Source organism: Sciurus vulgaris (assembly GCF_902686455.1).
Source record: "Sciurus vulgaris genome assembly, chromosome: 12".
Classification (NCBI taxonomy): domain Eukaryota; kingdom Metazoa; phylum Chordata; class Mammalia; order Rodentia; family Sciuridae; genus Sciurus; species Sciurus vulgaris.
The window spans coordinates 49,190,685-49,214,606 of NC_136473.1; the positions used below are offsets into that span (position 1 = coordinate 49,190,685).

Below are 23,922 nucleotides of genomic sequence, written 5' to 3' on the forward strand. Positions count from 1 at the left end.
GTTGCCCCCACAATGGAACCACCTTCAATATTTATATCTACCAATATTACAATTGCATTTACCCTTTGATTCAGCAACACCAGTTGAGAGAATTCAGCCTATAGGAGTACCTGTACATTTGACATTTAGACAGGGTTATTCATGAAATTTCCTCATGTAGGTGTCTGTTTAAATGAAATGTGACCATCCACATGATGAAATACAATGCAGTTGAGGGAGGAATTTTTTAAAAAGTGAAAGGAGGAAGGCCTTTATGTGCCCATCTGAAAAGATCTCTGCTTGGCCTCAATTGTTTGGCCATACTGGTCTGAGTCTCAGACAAACAGATCTCTTTTGCTAGCACCTCAAGAAGTCACATGAGCAGTATACTGTCAGTGTCTGGATCTTCACATTCACTGAGGTTTGGACCCAGAGCCCCTACCCTGTTCAGTCACTGATTAAAAAGGGGGACCCTAGCCTACCCCTTGGGTCCCAAACCTCCTGGATGAACTGCATACCTGCTCTACAGGGTTAACTAGAGCAGGAAAAGCCACAGAGAGTTTTGTCTCTGAATATCAAAGCCAACTTCATTAAAGAAATGAACAAAGAATTTCCTTACATGCACATTTTACAAATGAGGAAACTGAGGACCCATAATGACAAAAGTAAGGGAGATCATGAGTAGCATGGCCATTCAGAGCATGAATCTCAGATCACATTCTCCACAAGCCCCACGTAGACTTGTCCTATACTGATGGACTTGAATTTGTTTCTGACCTGTTCATCCAGACACCTGCTCCCAGCTGAGCTCAGCGTTTGTGCCTGTGATCTGCTTTACATTATTTAACACCTTCTTGAGTCATATTCTTCAAGGGGGGGCTATTCGTGTGCAGTGATATATTCCAAAGCCTCTAGAACAGATTATGGCACACAGAAGACACTCACTGTTTACTGTGTGACCCTCCCAAAAGCACTACATTGAAAGTGCAATTATTTTACACATAAGAAGTCTCAGACACAAAGACATCTTGAGTTCATCCATTGATACTTTCATTCATTCACACATTGAGCATCTACTGTTAACTGTTGAATGTTGGGGGGGAAAATGGTGAACCTCTGGTATGTTCCTTGCCTCAATGTTCCCAGCCTAACAGGTGGGACAGCAACATACCTACATGCCATAGTGAGGCTTTAAACTGGAGCCTCCTGTAGAAAAAAAAAAATGGTGCCAGTTCTCTAGTGAGCACTAGAGCCAGTTACATAAATAGAGGTATCTGCAGTGCCAGAATTGAGGCCACCTCCATCACTAGGTCTTGTGCCCTTTCTGGTACCATAAGAAAGTGTGTATCAGTCCCAGAGAAGATAACTCTAGTACTGCTCCAGGACTTGTCTGAAATAGAGCAATCCCAGCTTTCCTATATAATATCTTCTGTTCTAATTCCACAGCCAGAGCCCCTAGTGACTCTAGCATCCACCATAGTACCAGCCCAGAGCTACCTTTAATTCCAACTCCTGAGCTATAACCAGGGCCAGCTCCAGTGCCATGGTCTTATGTCTATTCCTAGACTGGCGGCTATTTATTTTAATATTTTATCTTCCATATTCTTTGTAGATTATCATATTTTATGCTTAAAATTTTACATAAATCAAAATTTAACCTTGTAATCACTTTAAATTGTACTATTTGAGGGCATCAACTACATTCACTATCAACTCTATTTCCAGCATCAGCTTTGGAAAAAAATCTCAAGAACTAGATTCAGCTAGAGAAGCAGTGACAAAGCTAGAGGTATTGAATGTGGTACCCAACTATCAGTGGCCATAGGGCTAATTCACAACCATTTCTAGCTGCAAATCAGGACCTAGATCCCATTCTGCAGCAGCCACAGGGAAGAGCTAGTTCTGGCACAGGATTTTTCATCCCCCATGAAGGTGCAATTTTGTCTGTTCTTGGGCATCCCTGCTAGAAAGGACTCCACCTATAAAGTCTAGTACCAGGCATTTCTGATGCTGTAGAACTTGAGGCAGCTCTGTACCAACTGCTTGGAAGAGTCTGGCCAGCCTGGGGAGCTGGAGCCTGCTGTGACAGATAACTTGATGCCCACTCCTGAGCTCCAACCAGTACGTGCTCCGTTGCCAAAATATCCCTTTTTTCTCCCTGAGACATTCATTATATCTATATTTTTAATTATTTATGATTTATTCTATTGTGTATTTTAAGTATTGAATTTAAAAAGTTAGGGATTTACTAACTTTAATTGGGGGTATTTAGTCCATTCATGGTGCTATGCAACCATAACCATTATCTAGTTACAGAACATTTAATCATCACAAACAGATGCCATATGTCCTTTAGGCAATCACTCCCAACTCCCCACACCCTACCCTGAAGCCATTAATCTGCTTTCTGCCTCTGAATGTCTCTCATTGACCTGCAGGTCACTCATGAGTACAGCTCTATTCCCTCCTCAGGAATGATGTTTGATAAGCCAATGTGTTCTATGTCATGAATCCTACCATGCACTAGACATTGTCCTAAAGAAGTGACCCTTATCCATACGACAACCAGGGGCTAGCTTAATCCCCCCAACATGAAGCAGGATAACCTTATATTACCAAAAGCATCATCTCATTGATTTCAAGCACGGAAGAGGTACAGGGTCACCTTTCTCAAGTTCCATCTGACTGGTGGCTAAGCACTTAAGATCAAAGTTCACCAGACTGCCTAGGCAATTTTTGCCACCCTCTATCCCAGCTCATTCCAGACCCCAGTTTTACCTGAACTTCTGCTGCAGAGAATACTACTGTTTTAGTCAGCTTTTTTACTGCTTAGACTAAAAGACCTGTGAATTTTCAAGGAGGAAAAGAGGTCATGGTTTCAGATGTCTCAATCCATAGACAGCCAGCTCCATTCCTTGGAGCTCCAGGTGAGGTAGAACATCATGGCCAAAGTGTATGGTGGAGGAAAGCAGCTCACATGATGATCAGAATTCAGAGAGAGAGAGAGAGAGAAAGAGAGAGAGAGAGAGAGAGAGAGAGAGAGAGAGAGAGAGAGAGCACTTTCCAGATACAAAATATATACCCCAAAGACATGCCTTTAATGACCCACCTCTTCCAGCCACATCCTACCTTCAGTTACAACTCCTTTAATCCCTATGGTGGGTTAAGGCTCTCATAACATAATCACTTCACCTCTGAGCCTTCTTTAATTGTCTCACACACTAGCTTTTTGGAGACACCTCACCTTTTAAACCATAACAAACACCCACCAGAAGACAGGTCATTCTGTCCGCTGTGAGCCACTGGTAGCAGAAGCATTTTTTGTGATATGGGAACAAGAGGTTGCAAGGACTTTAATCAAAGAGCACTGTTAAAATATCAGGGACCCTGATGGTCCCAATATCTACCCTAAGATTCCTCACATTCCTGGTGATGGTGCCCACCATGCATGTCCACAATTACCCAAAGCACCAATCATGCAGAGGTGTGACTGTGCAAAGCTGATGCTCCCAGGTGGTTGCTAGGTCCTAGCATATAACCCAGGACCAGTGACATCCCCCACTCCCTGTCTTCTGTAAAGCTCAGGGGCAGTCACCTTATAAGCACCAAGGACATTGATGACATGCTCAGTGTACACTTGGCTGATTCTGCCAGTTGCTAAGTGGCAGAGATATACATGTGCTATGTTCAGATCCCCTTATGGCCAGCAGAAGGTGACTGTACACACTTCCCTTCAAGGCATTGTCTTTCTGATGCCAGATTTCCTCACCCTGCACCCACCTCTACTGAATGCTATGGAATCTCTGAGATCATCTCCTCCTCTTTAACTTACGCCACATCTGTGACTATATCCGCACATGAACTTCCATGGGATGCTGCAGCCAAGGCTGCTCACTGTGACTCTTCCTTCAGAATTTGGGCAGTACTGCTCTCTATGCATTTGGCTGTAGGAGGTAAGAAAACAGAAAGAATCCTGATGGGCTGAGAAGTAGGTGTGGTCTCCTCACACCTGTGTGATCTCAAGTTTGTATGCACACATGTGCACACACATACACACATATAAACACACCATGCCACTGGAGAGGGTCTGGGACTATCCATGTGGGGATCAGAGAGGTGGGGTATCCCATGCTGACCTTCCCTTGGATGCCTGTGTCACCTCTGACCTCCTTGAGGAAAACCATCAGAAATATCAAGTACTGACCCAGTATCTCCAGACTTGGATAAGACCCCCTACTTCAAGCTTTTCTGAGACCTGAGCTGACAAGATGGTAGACAGCATAAGAATACCACATACTCTCTTGGTTCTTCTTAAAAGAGATCTGTTTGGGACTAGATATGGAATGTGTGTACCTGGCTCCCAGGGTTCCAAGTTGTGTTTGGTTTATTATCAGAGAAACGAGGTCATTTCCTGGGATCTCCTCACCTGAGCCTCTTCCTCATACAAGCCCTCCTCAAAGCCCTCCTGGGATGCCAACTCTACCCCTCTCCTCATGACATGTGCACAGCTGGACACAATTACAAAAGCACACCCTGACCCACCATCCCCAGGCAAGACTGGGTGTAGCCATTATTACCCCAGATTTGGGGATATAGAGTTGGGCTCATACCTGTTCCCTCATTCTTTCAGGTGTGTGACCCTGGACAACTTAATGTGCCTCTCAGGTCTTCACTATTCTCCCCACATGTTCCCTGGGAATCATTCTAGCATTTACTTCTGAGGCTGTCATCTGGTGTATTTATGTTACTGGCTATTCCTTAAGGCTTGAATCACATGTTGCTAATGCACACACTTAGAAATGGAACAATAACAAGAAGGGGAGAGAAAAAGAATGACATACAACTCAACCCAGACCTGAGTCCCACAGAGAGAACTAGGAAAAGTCCCTTCCTTCTTGGCTGGATTTCTCACTCTGCACCATGGGAAAGTTGAAGTGGCAGATCCTGAGATCATTTCCTCTGGAAAAAGACCTTCCAATGGCTTCCCATGAGATATAAAATTGGATTATATGCCTCTTCTCATTGTATGATGTGGTGACCCCACAGAAATCTCAGGCGCCTCCTGGTATGTAAGGTCTCTAGCACCCTCTCTTGTAGGTGGATCAAACCCAGCATCTGAGTTCCAAGGAACAGAAATTGGCAAAAGTTATGGGGTATCACTTCCAAGACTGAGTAATGGAAATCCGAAGTCCCTCTTTTCTGCTTTCCCCTCTCTCTCTCTCTCTCTCTCTCTCTCTCTCTCTCTCTCTCTCTCTCTCTCTCTCTCTCTCTCTCTCTCTCTCTCTCCCCCCTTCTCTCTCTACTTCTCTTTGTAGGGAATTAAGCTGAGATATTATGAGTCACCCAGCGTAAGACCCCAAGGTTGAAGGTTCAGCAGTGTCCTGTACAACAAATAAAAAGGCACTGAGGGTCACCCAAACTTGATCATACCAAAAACACAGAGATAAACAGATAAATCCCTTCAGCTCTCCCTCTGTGTAGGCCTCCTGAAAGAATCGTAGGCACTGTCTGTGGCTGTTAGAACTGTTAGGGGGATGCTGTCATGTAGCAGTAGGCCACTAATGTGGTCTCTAGGCCCTGGGGTCTGACATTCTCCTCCCAATTCTGCCTCAGTTCTCTTCAGTCTCCTTTATGGCCTCCTTTCTAACCTCCTCCTAGGTCAAAGTCACTTTGTCTCTCAGTCTCTGCACACATGAATAGTTAGATACTGGTAACATAAAGAGAAACTTGGAAAATGGAAGAATATGATGAATACAGATTTGAATGCATCATATTTGGAGTATCTGAGGCTCCATACGTGGGATGTTCAAATATAAATTGGATTTATTGCAGAGTTCAGGAAAGACATATAAGCTGAAGAGAAAAGATCTGAAAAGTAGCAGAATTTCAAAGATGCCTGAATCTTATGAAATGACTTGAAGGGAACCTAAAATATTGAAAAAAAAAAAAAAAAGAACAAGTACAAAATCTGAGAAAGCACTAGTATTTACTAATAGTAGAAGAACATAGCTTGCAAAAACCAAGATATAAATTTTTGAGTTCATAAATAAATAAATACTTGGATGTCTATTAACTTGACATATTCATAATTCTATGGAGAAAAATCTCCTTGATTTTTCACAAAGAAGTTGAGAAGTGATTTTTAAAAACTGTCCAGGTTTTCTGTTCTGCATAAGGAGCTTAGAAGTCATGGCTCCATCACTGCAAAATATAAAAATCTAAAAAGAATAAAAGCTCAGCAGCTCTTCTTGGAGCTAAAAATGAAGAGACACTTCCCTCAAGATTGGGAATATAACCAGGGGTGAGTGGTGGAGATTTATAATCCCAGTTACTCAGGAGAGTTCAAGGCCAGTGGGAAATTTATGAGACCTTTTGAGGCAGGCCCAAAATGACTAGATAGGCTCCCTCGCCGAGGTTTCTAGCAAGCTGTTATGTTTTTAGCGTGTTGCCAAGGCTGTAATTCAGCTATGTTATGGTCAGTGCGTAGTCTGTATCAGAAACACTCTGATTCTGTACTCAAGGTCATAAACATTTGCTGTGAGCATGCACCCATTTGTGTAACCTGTTGTCAGTGTGCCTTCTTTGTTTGGCCTGCATATAATAAGGGCCTATGAAAATGATCTGTGGAAAGGTGCTAAATGGAACTGACTCTGGCTAAATGGAAATGACTTGGGACCAAATCTACAGCTGGGTGCTGAAGGCTGTTGCCACCTTTGATGTCTATCATCCCAACCACATCTTGCATCTTCTTCCACCTACCAGGAACCATGAACCTTGCTTCTAGGGCCTGAGCTTCATCCTCTGCTTGACAATTGGTGTAGTCAGCAGGATGTTCCACAGGTGAGAGATGCATGGACCTGGTGGACAGGAGGGACCTTTGGTCACTGAACAGCATGTAGTACTCAGTTGCCAATGTTCTATTAACATAGATTCCTGGGTAGAGTTGGGGTACAGCAGATGGGTTCCAGATGAGCATAGATAAGACTTTTGATAACCCTGCAGTGGACACGGACCTGGTGGAGCAGAGTGTAAACTGAACAACAGAACATGGACAAGACAAGGAATAAAAAGTATTTGAGCAGAAATCAATAAAATTGCAAACAAAAACTTGACAAAGAAAATCACAAATAAAAACTTGTTATATTAAAAAAATTAATAAAGCCCACAGTCTAAAACAAGACAAAAAAGGTGGGAAAAGAGACTATAAACTACTAATACCAAAAAATAAAGAGGGACCATCACTTCAGATCCTGTGGACACTGAACTAAGAAAGTAAGAGCATGAACAACTCTATGTCCACATATTTGATTGCCTAGGTGAAAAGAACCAATTTTTCCAGAGTCACTATTTACCCAATCTGAAACAAGAAGAATTACATAATTTAATAGGCCTGTATATATTGAAGGGGTGGTAAAAATAACTAAAAGCCTTCCAAGATAGAATGACCAGGCCCAGATGGTTTCAATAGTGAATTTAACCACATACTTACAGAAGAAATTATATTAATTCCATATAATCTCTTTTAGAGGTAGAAGAAATCTGTTTAGTTTATCCAAGGCATCTACCAAATGAAAAAAAAAATTCTATTTTAGGAAGCTACCAGTCTTACAAAATGAAAGCAAATCAGTTTGGTGGGCTGAATTGCATGTTGTTTGCTATGGTGTTTCAGTTTCTATCAACTCATGGTAACTATTTGATGACCCAATCACATGATTAGGAATGAAGGTAATAGAAACTTGACCTATAAAAGAGATAAAGTATGAAGCTTAGTCCTATGGGAATTACAGTGGGAAATTGAGGGACATGTTAATGCCTATCAGAAGAACTCTTTTCAAGGTTCAGGAAGTAATTGTAATAAAAAAAAAAATCAGATATCCCCACGTGGTTGCTTCACAGTCCATCTAGGACTAGGAAAAGAAGGAACCTGGAGATACTACATAAATGCAAAGGTAGAATGAATACAAAGTCCCTTGCCCCATCTTAGGCATAATACACCACTAACAGATGTTTTGTGAGTATGCAGATAGCTAAATGGCAAATTCCTAGCAGGAAGGCCCTGAACAGATTTAGGAAGTTCGACTAATACCAGTAGCCCCCAAAATCAAGAATTGTGTTCTGACAGAAATATATACTGATGCTATATCCAGTGAAACTATCCTCATAAAGGTGAAATAAGATATATTTTGATAAACAATAACAGAGAAAACTGAAGGCCAGTAAAAGTGCAGTGTAAAAATGACATACAAAATTCTTAGAATAGGAAGAAAATGACACTAGGAAAAAACCTGGATCTATATAAAAATTGGAGTCCATAGAAATGGTAAACGTATAGATAAATATAAAAGGGTGTATGTGGGTACTCAATTTAAAATATACACTCTTGTTAAAAGCAAAAAGTATAGCATATATGTGGGAAGCATTAACATCTATAAATGGAATATATAAACATAGTACAAAGTACCATAGTACTGTAGATTGAATCCTAAATGAAACTATGAAATTATAAATTTCCCCTATTTTCTATGAAATAATAGATTAGCAGCAGCTCTTAAGTTTTTTGTGATAAGGTATTAATATTTTAACCACTTACAACAATTAAAAATTAATGCAAAATTATATAGCTAAAAACCCAACAATCCAATAATTCCAGCACAGTGGTAGAATCTGAAGCTCTGAAATATACTCCCACAAAGAGAATAGCAATACATGAACAAAAATTTAACTTTGTAAGAAATCCATAAACTGTTAAGAAGTTGCCACACCCAAGATAATGAGTAGCTATGGAAAACTATATCAAAACTCTAAGAAAAGTCAAGGTTTTTACATCCCCACACTGCTATCCATGCAGAAAGAGAAAGGTATGATTTGGAGGATACTCTACAAATTTCTTGCTTCTCCCTGAGGATGGAAAAAAGAACGGAACAGGCATTCAACCTCTTTCTTGTTCAGGTGCTGGTTAAGGGGCTGGATTCTGTCTGCCCTGTCTCAGAGTGTCAACAGGAGGAACATTATAATTTGAATGCCAAGTTCACTGAAAACAGAGGCATATACAACAGAGCATTGGACATCCCTAGATCCCAGAAGAAAGAGGAGTATAAATTGAAAAAAACAAGAAATATTGAAGAGGGAATAAAGAATTTATGGAATTCCATCAGCTGGAATAGAAGAGACAAAAAAGTAGAAATATTATTATAAGAAATAAGGTCTTAAAACTTATAATATGTGAAGAAAGCAAGGGACTCATTTTCAAGAGGTTTAATGAATTCCAGCTATTATAAACATAAAGAAATATAGGTAAGTCTAATCAAACTGCCAAAAGTTAAAGAGAGCATTTTAAAGCAATGTAAGAGAAGTGTTTCTTCACATATGTATGAAAGTATCCATAAATTATCAACAGATATATCAATGGTAACATTGCAGTAAAGAAGGCCAAGAGGAGACCACCAGCAGACCATCTGTGAATCACCTGCTGCCCAGTGCCTGCTGCTGTCTGGAAGTCCATTGTCACAGTACCTGCAGGTTTTGTTAAACAAACCACTGCTATCTTGGGACACCAGTCAGGGCCTGGGAGTCCAGGGCCAAGGGGCCTGTAGGTTTGTTACCACCACCACTGATGCCATCTCAGGCCATGGCCACCTCAGTCTGGGAACATGGGCCAGGGCCTAGAGCTATATTGTCTGGATATCTGCAGATCTGGTTGCACCTCACATTTTTCTGGGAGTGCTATAGCTATCATCTGGTAACCTCTTTGCAGAGTCACTTCTTTTTGTGAACACATCCCTGGTAATCTCTCTGCAAGCTGAAATGACACTGAGATCTTGGGACTACAGCAAGGCAGAGCCTGGGTTACTTGAAGCCCAGATTTGTCAGATAGCAGTTGCGTCTGCATAGGCCTGTCTGGGCCTGGAAAGCCTGTGGAAAGCCAGAGACTGGGGTCAGTTCCCTAGGGGGAGCACAGGTTAGAGAAACTGGAGGAAATTGAGCTCTTTCCAGCTCAGTTTGTTCTGAAGTGCACAGGCACAGAAAGGGAGAGTTACAATGGGCAGGAAGACTAGAAGAGGGTGTGAAAACATCTTGCCATTGGCTCACCCAGACAACTGGTCTGCCCCTCACTGGACTAGAGCCACCATCAAACTTCAGACATCCCCACACATAAGCCAAGAAGAGAACCTGAGAAAATTTTTGAAAGCCAACAGAAGCAATCATTTGATTATTCATTGAGACTTTCCTCTTTTTTTTTTCCCTCTCTCTCACATATCTACCATTTTTGAATCCAAATGTTTTTCATGCATCAATTCATTGATGAATGGAATGTCTGCATAGTATATTATGCTTTTCTTATATATTCTTATATTTTTATTTAAAGAAAATCTGTATATATTTTTTTCTCTCACTTATGTGACTCCCTGGATTCTCTTTCACACTTCTCCCATGATAATAGCCAACATTTATTCATTCCTCTTTTGCTCTTACTATAAAATTTTACATCTATCTTCTCTCCTTCACCCCCATAAACATCACATTTATACTACATCTCTTCCCTCATTGTCTATCATTTGAAATAGTAAACCCTTTTATCAAACTTGCTGTTTATATTGTAGACAATAATTGAACACATCATTTCTGTTTATTGTGAGAAAACTGTAGATGCCATAATAGGAGTTATTTGGTTTAAGGTTGTATATTGTTTGTATTGGGTGCTGTTAATATTGGCAAATTTCAGTCCCTCCCCTTAAAGGTGAGGTCCTGGAAGCCTTCAAGGACATTACAAGACTACAGGGTAGAAACTGTACTGTGCCAGATCCATACTTCTCGATGGGAAGACACACAAACAACATGAAAAAAACAAGGGAACAAAGCACCTCAGACAAACCAAGAGATTCCAACAATAGAATCCAGAGACAACAGAGTAGAAGAAATGTCAAAGCAGGAGATTAGGAGGTACATAGTTAGACTGATTTTCAAAATAAAGGACAGTATCACAGAGAAAATACAGGAAGTGAAAAGTCACTTCAATAAAGAGACAGAGGTTATAAAAAGAAATCAAACAAATCCTCAAAATGAAGGAGAAAATAAACCAAATTAAAACTTCAATGGAAAGTATCACCACCAGACTAGACCTCTTAGAAGACAGAATCTCAGGTAATGAAGACAAAATATATACTTTTTTTTTTTTTTTTTTTTTTTTTTTTTTTTTTTTTTTTTGCAGTGCTGGGGACTGAACCCAGGGCCTTGTGCTTGCAAGGCAAGCACTCTACCAACCGAGCTCTATCCCCAGCCCCAAAATATATACTCTTGAAAATAAAGTCTGCCATACAGAGAAGATGGTAAGAAACCATGAATGGAACTTCCAAGAAATATGGGATAACATGAAAAGACCAAATTTAAAATTTATCAGAATAGATGAAGGAATGGAGATACAAAGTTTGTGAAAGGAATGCACAAACTTTTCAATGACATAATACTAGAAAATTTCCTAAATCTAAAGAATGAAATATAAAATCAACTACAAGAGACTTACAGGACCCTAAATGTACAAAATGACAACAGACCCACACCAATGCACATTATAATGAGAATGGCAAACATACAAAATAAGGATAGAATTTTAAGGACTGCAAGAGAAAAAAATCAAATTATATATAGGGGGAAACCAATTCAGAACTCAGCTGATTTCTCAACCCAGACCCTCAATGCCAGGAGGTCCTGGAATAACAATATCAAGCTCTGAAAGAAAAGGAATGCCAGCAAAGAAAAGGATATCCAGCAACACTAAGCTCCAGATGTGATGATGAAATAAAAGCTTCCATGACAAAAAAGTGTTTAAAAAATTCACAAGTAGAAAGCCTGCACTTACAAAACATTCTCGGAAAAAATATATCATCATGAGGAGGAAATGAAAGAAAACAAACAAACAATGAAAACCAGCAAAGGGAGGAACTACCCTAAAGGAAAAGTCAATCAAAGCAGAAACTATCAAGTTAAAAACAAAAAATAAACCAAAATAACTGGGAATACAAATCTTATCTCAATAATAACCCTGAATGTTAATGGCCTAAAGTCTTCAATCAAAAAACCCAGACTGGGCAGATTGAATTTTAAAAATGGCCCAAAAATATGCTGTCTTCAGAAGCCTCACCTCCTAGGAAAACACATACACAATCTGAAGGTGAAAGGAAGGGAAAAAACGTATCACTCACATGGACTGTGTAAACAAACAAGGGGTTTCCTTCCTCATATAAGATAAATTGAACTTCAAACCAAACACAGTCAGAAGGGATAAAGGACATTTCATACTGCTTAAGACAATAATACATCAACAAGACATAACAATTATAAATATATATGCCCCAAACACTGGCACATCTACATACATAAAAAAATCAAATAGACCATAACAAATAATACTGAGTGACTTTAACCCACCTCTCTAACCACTGGATAAATTTTCCAAACAAAAACTAAACAAAGGAAGTATAGAACTAAAAAGTACAATCAATAATTTAAACAACATATATAGAGCATTTCATCCATTACCAAGAGAATACACTTTCTTCTGTGAGCAGCACATGAATCCTTCTCCAAAATAGACCATATGTTATGTCATAAAGCAACTCTACCAAATAGAAAAAAAAAAAATAGAAATACTACACTGCATTCTATCAGATCATGATGAAATGAAAGTTAAAAATAAATAATAACATAAAAAATAAAAGCTACTCCAACACCTGGAGACTAAATAATATGCTATTGAATGATGAATGGGTAGCAGAAGAAATCAGGGTGTAAATAAAAAAATACTTAGAGATAAATAAGAATACCAATAGAACATATCAAAACCTCTGGGACACTATGAAGGCAATACTAAAGAAATTTCATTGGATAGAGTTCATCCTTTAAAAGAATAAAAAGTCAAAAACTGATCTAACATTACATCTCAAAGTCCTAGAAGAAGAGAAAAAATAAAAATCAAGAGGAGTAGAAGATATGAAATAATTAAGATCAGAGCTGAAATCAATGAAATTGAAACAAAAGAAACAATTTTAAAAGTTGACAAAATGAAAAGGTGGTACTTTGAAAAAATAAATAAAATTGATATACTGTTAGCTACACTAACAAAGAGAAAGAGATAGAAAACTCAAATTACTAAAATTTGTGATGTGGATGCCTGATCAACATCTCAACCACTAATGAACTTCCAGATGAAACCATAGATATCAAGGAGTAGACCACACTGTTCTGAAGCAGACCAGAGACATCATGAAGCATCCAACTTACCATTTTCTCACCCACAGAAGTGTGACCCATAGTAAGTATAAATTCTTGGGTTAAGTCACTAAGTTATGTGATACTTTGTTAAACTGAAACACTGAAAAAGTCATGAGAGACCATAGATAGTAGCTTTATTTGAAACATGAACTGTGAGAATTTAAATTAAATTGTGGTTGCACCAGATAAAGACTAATTCCTGATTGTGATTTAGAATCCAACTGAGTTTCCAGAGGGGTTTCAAGATGGCGGACTAGAGGGTGGCTGCATTTCATGTTGCTCCAGGACTCAGGATTCAAAAGAGTAGATATTGAGAGACTTGGGACTAACTCAGAGCTGCTGGATGAGTCTCTCCTGTTGGGGAGGCGTCCCGGATGGGGCGGTAGTCCTGGATCACAGGGAACTTTGTGAAGTAGAGTTGCCCAATGAGACACCCCTCCCCCTACTAGAGCAGTGAACTCAGACAACTGGGAGCATCATAGAGGAGGCCGCTCAGCACAGCACTTGGACTCGGAGCAACCACTGGGGCTCTGGGTGGCTGCCCAGAGGGGGAGCTGCACGGCGAGCTGTTTGGACTCAGAGTGACCACTCCTAAACACTGGGGGACTGCCCGGAGGAGGAGGAGGAAAGGGGCGGGTCATTTGGACTCGGAATGACTGCACAGGGCTATGGGTGGTTGGTGGGAGGAGGAGGCACGCAGTGAGTTGCTTGGACTCCTAGCAACCACACTGGAACACCTGATGGCTGCCGGAAGGAAGAGGCATGCAGCGGGTCGCTGGGACTCGGAGCGACTGTACAGGGCTCCAGGTGGCTGCTCAGAGGAGGGGCCACATAGCCAGGCAATAAGGTTCAGAGCAGGGTCCCAGGACCTAGGAAGCTTCTTGGTGGAAGAGCCGCACAGAGACAAGCTCAGGGGCAGAGCGAAGGTTCCAGGACTGCGGGCAGATTCTCTGAGGAGGGGCAGCCTAAGGAGACTCGTCTGCGAAGGGTGAGGCTCTCAGGCCTAGGAGGTAGGTCTGGGCCCCTGGGAACGTTGCAGAGGAAGGCAGCCCAGCCCAGGTGGTAGTTGTGAATTGAGGGGAACCTCTAGGAGGGGAACTGACCAGCGAGACCTCCCCACCGGGTGAGTCTTCCCTGCCGGGTGAGGTTTTCCCACAAGGACGGTAATACCAGAGACACAGGCCCAAACAGGCTTTGCCTCAGCCCACAGCCTAGTTCCCCTTTGGATGACCATTGGTCAACAAGTGGAGGCACCTCTGCCCACTAACAGGGAATATACCCCACCTGAAGGCCACCACCCAGAGAGAGGCAGCTTCCTTGTGGAACACTGCATTATCAACTTCCTCTAAGACTTCAGACTACTGAAGGCTAAGAGGGGATATACTAGAAATCTTCAGGGACATTATAAGTCAATAGAGGAAATCTGAAATATCTCAGCAGTCCACTGATACCAGAACAATATGAGAAAACAAGGAAAGAAAATGCCCCAAACAAATCTACATGTTACATCAATAAAACCCAATGACAGCATGGCAGAAGAAATGACAGAAAGGGAGTTCAGAATGTACATAATTAAAATGATCAGGGAAGCAAATGATGAGATGAAAGAGCAAATGCAGGCATTGAATGATCACACCAATTGACAGTTAAAAGAGCAAATACAGGAAGCAAAAGATCATTTCAACAAAGAGTTAGAGATATTGAAAAAAAAAAACAAACAGAAATCCTTGAAATGAAGGAAACAATAAACCAAATTAAGAACTCCATAGAAAGCATAACCAATAGGATATAACACCTGGAAGACAGAACCTCAGATATTGAAGACAAAATACTTAACCTTGAAAACAAAGTTGAACAAACAGAGAAGATGGTAAAAAATCATGAATCTACAAGAACTATGGGATATCAAGTAAAGGCCAAATTTAAGATTTATTGGGATTGAGGAAGGCTTAGAGAAACAAACCAAAGGAATGAACAATCTATTCAATGAAATAATATCAGAAAATTTCCCAAATCTGAAGAATGAAATGGAAAGTCAAGTTCAAGAGGCTTATAGGACTCCAAATACACAAAATTACAACAGACCCACACCAAGGCACATTATAATGAAAATACCTAACATACAAAATAAAGACAGAATTTTAAAGGCTGTGAGAGAAAAGAACCAAATTACATTCAGGGGGAAAACAATACGGATATCAGCAGATTTTTTCAATCCAGACCCTTAAAGCTAGAAGGGACTGGAACAACATTTTTCAAGCCCTGAAAGAAAATGGATGCCAACCAAGAATCTTATACCCAGCAAAACTTACCTTCAAATTTGACGATGAAATAAAATCCTTCCATGATAAACAAAAGCTAAAAGAATTTACAAAAAGAAAGCCAGCATTACAGAACATTCTCAGCAAAATATTCCATGAGGAAGAGATGAAAAACAAAGAAACAAATCAGCAAAGGGAGGAATTATCCTAAAGGAATTGTCAAATAAAGGAGGAACCAAGTCGTGTCAAAAAACAAATATATAAATAAATAAATAAAATTTTAAAAAATGAACCAAATGACCGGGAATACAAATCATATCTCAATAATAACCCTAATGTTAATGGCCTGAATTCATCAATCAAAAGACATAGACTGGCACATTGGATTAAAAAGAAAGATCCAAAAATAAGTTGCCTGCAAGAGACTCACCTCATAGAAAAAGATACCCATAGACTAAAGGTGAAAGGATGGGAAAAAACATACCATGCACATGGACTCAGCAAAAAAGCTGGAGTATCCATCCTTATTTCAGATAATGTGGATTTCAAGCCAAAGTTAGTCAAAAGGGATAAAGAAGGACATTTCATACTGCTTAAGGGAAGCATAAATCAGCAAGACATAACAATCATAAACATCTATGCCCCAAACAGTGGCTCATCCATGTATGTCAAATAAATCCTTCTCAATTTCAGAAACCAAATAGACCATAACACAATAAGACTAGGTGATTTTAACATGCCGCTCTCACCACTGGACAGATCTTCCAAACAAAAATTGAACAAAGAAACCATAGATCTCAATAACACAATCAATAATTTAACTTAACAGACATTTATAGAATATACCATCCAACCAAGAGCAAATACACTTTCTTCTCAGCAGCATATGGATCCTTTTCTAAAATAGACCATATACTATGCCACAAAGCTAATGTTAGCAAATACAAGAAGATAGAGACACTACCTTGTATTCTATCAGATCATAATGGATTGAAGTTAGAAATAAATGAAAGAGTAAAAAAAAGAAACTACTCTAACACCTGGAGATTAAACAATATGCTATTATATGATGAATGGATAACAGAAGATATTAGGAAGGAAATTAAAAAATTCTTAGAGGTAAATGAGAACAAAGAAACATCATATCAAAATCTCTGGGACACTATGAAAGCAGTAGTTAGAGGGAAATTTATTTCATGGAGCGCATTCAATAAAAGAAGTAAAACTCAACAAATAAACAACCTAACACTACAGCTCAAAGCCCTAGAAAAAGAAGAACAGACCAGCACCAGAAGTAATAGAAGACAGGAAATAGTTAAACTCAGAGCTGAAATCAACGAAATTGAAACAAAAGAAACAATACAAGAAATTGACAAAATATATAGTTGGTTCTTTGAAAAAATAAACAAAAATTGATAAACCTTTAGCCACACTAACAAAGAGAAGATGAGAGAAAACCCAAATCACTAAAATTCTAATGAACAAGGAAATATCACAACAGACATGATTGAAATACAAAACATAATTAGAAGCTATTTTGAAAATCTATACACAAACACAACAGGAAATTTCAAAGACATCAACAGGTTTCTAGAGACATATGAATTGCCTAAACTGAAGGAGGAGGACACACACAATTTAAATAGACCAATTTCAAGTAATGAAATAGAAGTCATCAAAAGCCTACCAACAAAGAAAAGTCCGGGACCAGATGATGGGTTCTAGCCGAGGTCCACAAAACCTTTAATGAAGAGCTCATTCCAATACTTTTCAAAGTATTCCATAAAATAGAAGAGGAGGGAACCCTCCCAAGCTCATTCTATGAAGCCAATATCACCCTGATACCTAAACCAGACAGAGACACATTGAGCAAAGAAAATTTCAGACCAATATCCTTAATGAACATTGATGCAAAAATTCTCAACAAAATTTTAGCAAATCGCATACAAAAACATATTAAAAAGATAGTGCACCATGATCAAGTGGGTTTTATCCCACGGATGCAAGGTTGGTTCAACATCCGGAAATCAATAAATGTCATTTACCATATCAATAGACTTAAAGTCAAGAATCACATGATTATTTCAATCGATGCAGAAAAAGCATTTGAAAAAATACAGCACTCCTTCATGCTCAAAACACTAGAAAAAATAGGGATAGTGGGAACATTCCTTAACATTGTAAAGGCCATCTATGCTAAGCCCATGGCTAATATCATTCTAAATGGTGAAAAACTGAAAGCATTCCCTCTAAAAACTGGAACAAGGCAGGGATGCCCTCTTTCACCACTTCTATTCAATATCGTCCTTGAAACTCTAGACAGAGCAATTAGACAGACCAAAAAAATTAAAGGGATAGATGAATAGGAAAAGAAGAACGCAAACTATCCCTATTTGCTGACGACATGATTATATACTTAGAGGAACCAGGAAATTCCACCTGAAAACTTTTAGAACTCATAAGTGAATTCAGTAAAGTAGTGGGATATAAGATCAATGCACATAAATGTAATGCATTTTTATACATAAGTGATTAATATTTGGAGAGAATAATTAGGAAAACTACCCCATTCACAAATAGCATCAAAAAAAATAAAATACTTGGGAATCAATCTCACAAAAGAGGTGAAAGTACTCTATAATGAGAACTACAGAACACTAAAGAAAGAAATTAAAGAAAACTTTAGAAGATGGAAAGATCTCCCATGTTCTTGGATAGGAAGAATTAATATTGCCAAAATGGCCATACTACCAAAAGTGATATACAGATTCAATGCAATTCCAATTAAAATCCCAATGATGTACCTTACAGAAATAGAGCAAGCAATTATGAAATTCATCTGGAAGAATAAGAAACCCAGAATAGCTAAAGCAATCTTTAGCAGAAAGAGTGAAACAGGGGGTATTGCAATACCAGATCTTCAACTCTACTACAAAGCAATAGTAACAAAAACGGCATGGTATTGGCACCAAAACAGACAGGTAGATCAATGGTACAGAATAGAGGACAAGGACACAAACCCAAATAAACACAATTTTCTCATACTAGACAAAGGGGCCAAAAATATGCAATGGAGAAAAGATAGCCTCTTCAACAAATAGTGCTGGGAAAACTGGAAATCCATATGCAACAGAATGAAACGATATTCCTATCTCTCACCCTGCACAAAACTCAACTCACAATGGATCAAGGACCTTGGAATCAGACCAGAGACCCTGCATCTTATAGAAGAAAAAGTAGGTCCAAATCTTCAACTTGTTGGCTTAAGAGCAGACTTCCTTAACAGGACAGCCATAGCACAAGAAATAAAAGCAAGAATCAATAACTGGGATAGATTCAAACTAAAAAGCTTTCTCTCAGGAAAGGAAACTATCAGCAATGAGAAGAAAGGGCCTACGGAGTGGGAGAAAATCTTTGCCAATCATACTTCAGAGAGAGCACTAATCGCCAGAATCTATAAAGAACTCAAAAAAGTCTACACCAAGAATGCAAATAATCCAATCGACTAATGGACTAAGGAAATGAACAGACACTTCACAGAAGAAGATCTACAAGCAATCAACAAACATATGGAAAAATGTTCAACATCTCTAGTAATAAGAGAAATGCAAATCAAATCTACCCTAAGATTCCATCTCACTCCAATTAGAATGGTGATTATCAAGAATACATGCAACAACAGGTGTTGGCGAGGATGTGGGGAGAAAGGTAAACTCATACATTGCTGGTGGGGCTGCAAATTAGAGCAGCCACTCTGGAAAACAGTGTGGAGATTCCTTAGAAAACTTGGAATGGAACCACCATTTCACCCAGCTATCCCAGTCCTTGGCCTATAGCAAAGGACTTAAAATCAGCAACTACAGAGATACAGCCACATCAATGTTCATAGCTGCTCAATTCACAATAGCGAGATTGTGGAACCAACCTAGATGCCCTTCAATTGATGAATGGATAAAGAAACTGTGGCATATATATATATATATATATATATATATATATATACAATGGAATATTACTCAGCCATAAAGAATGATAAAATTATGGTATTTGCAGGTAAATGGATGAAATTGGAGAATATCATGCTGAGATAAGCCAATCTTAAAAACCAAAGGATGAATGATATCGCTAATAAGTGAATGATGACACATAATGCGGGGAGGGAGGGGTTAGTATTAGGGTTAGAGTTAGGGTTAGGGAGGGGGGCAAGGATGGAGGAAGGAAGGACCGTATAGAGGGAAAAGAAGGGTGGGTGGGGTTGGGGGGAAGGGAAAAAATAACAGAATGAATCAAGCAATATTACCCAATGTAAATTTATGATTACACAAATGGTATGCCTTTACGCCATGTACAAACAGAGAAACAACATGTATCCCATTTGTTTACAATAAAAAAAAAAAAGTCACTTAGGTATGGGCCTGTCAGCATATGCCTGTAATCCCTGAGGCAGAAGGATGGCAGGTTCAAAGCCAGCCTCAGCAACTTGGTGAGGCCCTGAGCAACTTTGTGAGATCCTATCTCAAAATAAAATATAAAAAGGAAAAAAAAAAAAAAGAATCCACTGAATAAGCCACACTCTTGGCTCCCTATGCCATTCTTTAATGTAATGCCTCAAAGAATAATAATGCTAATCATGTCAACCAAATGGCCCATGGGAATCACCCTAGAGTCCACAGAAACCAATGCAATGACCAAGGTTGGTCTTGCAGCAGCTGTGCCTAGCCCCACCAGAAGAATTCTTCTGCTGTTCTAGTCACCCCAGTGTTCCCAAAAGGGCTCTCTTTCCTCATTTCCAGGTTTTGGAGCAAGAGCTTGTGAGAAGCCCACACCGAGCTTCTTTCTGATCTTTAGTTAACTTTGTTGCCCTTGGAAAAATAACCAAAATGCTTAAAAAAAAAAAAAAGTTTACACTATGACTCAGCATTGAAATGATTTTATCGTGAATGTAGAAAAGCATAGAACCAGCAGCATGGCATACATTTGATGTTAGTGAAGCAAACACTCATCATTGAAGGAATGATTGAAATTCCATATTTTCTTGCAAAGCAACCACAAAATGTTTCATAAGACCTAAGGAAGGAAGATACCCACAAGTAGATGAAGCTCTATTACATTTTGTCAGCAAGGCACATGTAAAAGGATGGCCAAGCAATGGAATTAAAAGCAGGAAGATTGACAAAACCCTCAGAACTGATGAACAAAATTCAAAGCATCGTGAGGCCAATGTAACCGATTCATGAATTGAGCTGAATCATTAGACATAGTTTTATGCAAAGCTTCCCATTGACATTAAACAAGAAATGCTACATCACCAGTACTCTTGAAGACACTTAGGATTATGTTCTGTGGACAAATAAAGGCAAGGAGAACTGTGATGTGAAAAGTGATTCAAAAGAGTTGGGTTCAGAATAAAAATGTTAGAATTGTCTCTCTTGCTTTTCTCTCCCCCTGACTCACTTTCTTTCTTCTCCTCACTTTCCACTCTCTCTAGTGCATGTCCTTTCTCTTTCCTTTCTCTTTTCCTCTCATTTTCTCTCTTACCCTGCAGGGAGACACTCTGTTTGCTTAATAAACTCCCTTATGTGATTTCCTGTGTCCGGTGTAGTTTTCGTGGGATTTTCTTACATTGGTGCCGTGACTCGGGATGGGATCTTCCACTGTCTCTTAAGCAAGTGGAAACCCATCTGATTCCCCAGTGACCCCCAGACACAGCCTCACCTTCCATTTTGCCCAGACATTCTGCTCTGCACCCATCACCAGACTTCAGATTGTTGAGTCCCCTAGGCGGGTCCCCCTAGGCCAATTTAAACGCTCCTCTGCCGACTTGTGAAGGGACCATTGATCCCGGACCCTCGAGGTGACTGAGGGGTGGGGGCCATGACTTTTATAGTTAGAGCTGGCCCCTATAGTTGGTCTTATCTGCCGGATGGATTCCTGATTTTATGGTGGAGATTCTCTCTCAGGGTTGAGGCTCATCTCACACTCGTGCTTATACTCGCACTTGTACTCGAAAACCCTGCTATCAGGTCCTCAACTCTTCTAGGCTTTTGCCTGGCCCCACATTGATGCTTGTGTGACAACACCATCTATGTGCTGCCTTCTCATCTTCAGTCGACTACTCTGGCCTTGGGATAAACTGGTGACAGACCCATGGGATCTGGGTCCTCCATTCTGGCAGATTCAACCCTGGGAACCCTTCGCCTGAACCCTGGCTTAAAGCCATCAAAATTCACTTGTGTAATTAATCCAAAATGGGCGCGTAATGGCACACAGCTTCCATGAGCGAGCGGGCAGATGGAAAGGGATTCCTTATCTTCAAGTCTCTTCTTTCTTGTGCTTCTATGCTCTTTCTACAAACTTGAATGCCTCTTTCTTCTCCCCCTCTTAATCCCTCCTCCTCCTCCAACTTCAACTCAGCTGTTTCTGCTTCCATTCCCCAGCCCAGCCCACCTAGTCCTCCTGCCATGAGGTCCCACATACGTGAGTGTGGAGGAAGTAACCAGCCCAAAAGTCAGTGGCATGTCCCATTAAGGAGTATGATATAGCAGCCCCATTCCCCACAAGTAGTGGGAGACAAGGTTTCACAATTTTCTGCATCCAAATCTGAATTGATTACTAGCCAGGAAAAAGGGTTAAAATGCCCTAGGCATCAAGTTTTTGCTAGAACCTGTTAGCTCCTTTCAGATCTCAGTCAAGGCTTACATTGAAATGTAAATGGAGAAAGGCACAGTGGGAGACCAGTCTCAAACCCAAGAAAAGGAAAAATGTTTCCATTTTAAATTTCTCCTGGGCTGCAATATAGATCACTTTATTTCTCCTTCTCATCTTTCCTCTCTGCCTTTCTCTTTCTCATTTTCTCATGCTATAATTAATGGCCATTATCATTTTTCTTCTAGGACTTTTATTTTTCTTAAATGATATATTTTTGAGCTCACAATTTTGATCCTATATACCTAGGTTAATGATTTTTTATCAGTTCTTTTTATCCAACTCTAGAGTTATTTTTGAACATCTGTTACATTGCAATGGAGATAAACATTACAAGGCCTTTACTTTTGTGTTAAATATAAGCACACATAAAATTTTAAATTTAAAAAATAGTCCAAATACTTTTAATTCACATGATTTAAAAAGGTTCAATTTAAATTGGGTAAACTAATAGTAGCAAAATGTCTTTAAAATTAACTCACAAGTCTCTAGGTGGTCAAACTCATTAAATGTTGATGTTTATAAAATGTCTAACATCAATTTTTCTAGGACTTTTCCTCCACAGGAAAGAGATGGCAAATACTGTTGGTATATCTTGGTTTTTTTTACACTTGTCTGACATCTTGGTTTTTTTACAATAAGATGAGTGAATTAGAGTCGACATGTATGGGATTACTCAAATGTGTTTGTTAAAGACATCTAATTAATTTATAAAGCTATTCCATGGAGTAACATACTTCAACATTATTCTTTGTATATTAAATGTGTTCATATTTTCCAGGTATACAAGCCTTTAAAGCAGAAAATTTATCAAGCTGCTATTCTCCAAATTAACCTTGTCTGTACCTGTCATCAATAGGGTATATGTAAAATTTGTTACACTAAGATTAAAGAAATTTGAGAGCCTGATTTGTTTAAAGGTTAATATTGTGAAACATGAAAGCATTTTGCCACTCTGCCACACAAAAGGAAAGTTAAAAGCTCTCTCAGCCTTTCTTTGATTCATTTTTTAGATATAATGTTAAATTGTGTTAAACCTCTTAAAATGACATTTAAGAAAGAGTGTAATGTGCAGTAGCAAAAATGGGAAAACAGTCACTGAGATTGGGGTCATGACTGTGGCATGCCTGGTGCCTGGGAGTGTTCCTATGCAAGAGCACAAGATGCATAACTGCTGTGGCAGTACCCTCCCTGGGAACGCTCTAAACAGGAGTCCTATCAACTCTGACATTTATCTCAGGCACAGCTCTTGGGCAGGAAGGAATTCTTTTGAGAGATAACCAGTGTTTCATCAGCTCCCTTCTCTGGTTCCTGCCCACCTTATAGTAACTTTGGACATTAGACTTCCTTGAGAGCTACACAGAGCTCCTAACATTGCACTTTGCAGCTCTGAAAAAACAACAAAAAAGTTACTTTACTGTCCTAGTCTTTGTAACTTTCCTGAAAACAAAGAATAATGCTTACATACGTATATAAAGATTGCTGACATAACTCTTTAGATCTGCATTTCCAGCTCCATCTGACCTCAGCTTAATCTCCAAAATCTGTGTTTATAAACCTTTATTTTCTAATACTCCTTTGCCCCTCACTGAACTTGAGAATTTGGTCATGCTGGTCATGGCAAAAGAGGAAAAAATTAGCTTCAGGATTAGAATAATTTACCTAAGATTTGTGAAAAGCCCCGCCTTACCTGAGATAAGGCTCTGCC

General features: G+C 39.4%; 1 long non-coding RNA gene across 1 annotated transcript in view; it reads right to left on the reverse strand.

Moving 5' to 3' along the window:
- The window catches only part of LOC306641235, a 59,109-nt gene that overhangs the window by 21,000 nt on the left and 14,187 nt on the right, over window positions 1-23,922 (reverse strand). The window lies entirely within an intron of this gene.